This window comes from Arachis hypogaea, chromosome 12 (genome assembly GCF_003086295.3).
Source record: "Arachis hypogaea cultivar Tifrunner chromosome 12, arahy.Tifrunner.gnm2.J5K5, whole genome shotgun sequence".
NCBI lineage: Eukaryota > Viridiplantae > Streptophyta > Magnoliopsida > Fabales > Fabaceae > Arachis > Arachis hypogaea.
In genome coordinates, this window is record NC_092047.1 from 9,596,237 (window position 1) to 9,597,644 (window position 1,408).

The following is a 1,408-nucleotide window of genomic DNA, read 5'->3' on the forward strand; positions in this document are numbered from 1 at the left end:
ATATATTAAATTATTATTTAGTTTTTATTTGTATATTGATATTTTGGAAGGCTGATCATATTTTATAATAAAAAATATAATCATAATAATAATCATGCTACATGTACATAACAAATAATTATCTGTATAAAATATATATTAAAATAAAATACACCTTGAAAATAAGTTAAACAATACATGTATTTATACATAGATATATAGTGGTTAATGATAATTTATATTTAATTTTTTATATACATATATTATTTTTATTATAAAATTATATCATGTTTATATAAATTTTGCCCCATACCAAATTTTTTTGGATTCGTCACTGCGAAGAAGCGTTATTAAAACGCTTATGTATATATACGGGTATAATGAAAGTGATTTTTGTTGATTGAGTCTACTTAATTAGACTTGGATATAAAAATGTTTAAATGTGTAGTTGGCTGTATTATTATATCCTAACCAAATTCATATTGGTGACCAAGGCTCATTCTTGAAATGGAAGACCAACTATATAGCTATACTTCTTCGACTAATTATTTTACATTTCTCTTTTGTGTATATTTAGAACAGAATCATGTTAAGACAAATATAATAGCTATAACTTCTTGACTAATTAATTTTACTTTCTCTTTTTGTGTATATTTAGAACAGATCATGTTAAGATGTGTTTGAAATAATATTTTTAAAATTGATTGATTTGATTTAAAATGAATTATGAACTGTAAATGAATTATTATATTTAAAATAATTATATAAAATAAAATTAATTTAATTTAAGATTAATATAATTATATTTATATTAGACATAATGAATGATTTGAAATTTATTATAATGTAATTTATGGAATTTACAAATTAATTAATTTTTATTTTTATTTTTTATCGATTTCAAACTAAAATCTAATTTTAAAAATAAATCAATTCTAAATTTCTAAGTCTATTGTGTTTTCAAACACTTTTAGTTTTTAATGCTATTTTAAGTAAAAATTATCTGCTTAATCACAATCATTCATAATGAAATGTAAATTATTACTTAAATATTAAAAGCAAATTAAAGTTATCAAGACAAGGAATGCCCACGCACTTTTTTAATTAAGCAGTGACAATTTTCGTATTTAATTTGAATGCGATGCCTTATGCTATTTGGCAAAAATGCAATTTCTGTGAATAATAGATAAAAAGAACTATTTAAGAATTAAATAGTTAGATATTTATATTAATAATAAATCGAACTTAGGGTTGCTTTTGAATAAATTCAAAAGTTGAAGTTAAAAGAACCATATACGTTAAAATAAGTCTCATTATATGATGGACTTAATTATCAAACGTGTGTTAACTTGGCTTGGGAAATTTCCGTTGAGTGTGACAACGGGCTCATTGTTTATTTTAGTTCTTTTTTAAAAAAAATATCTATTAA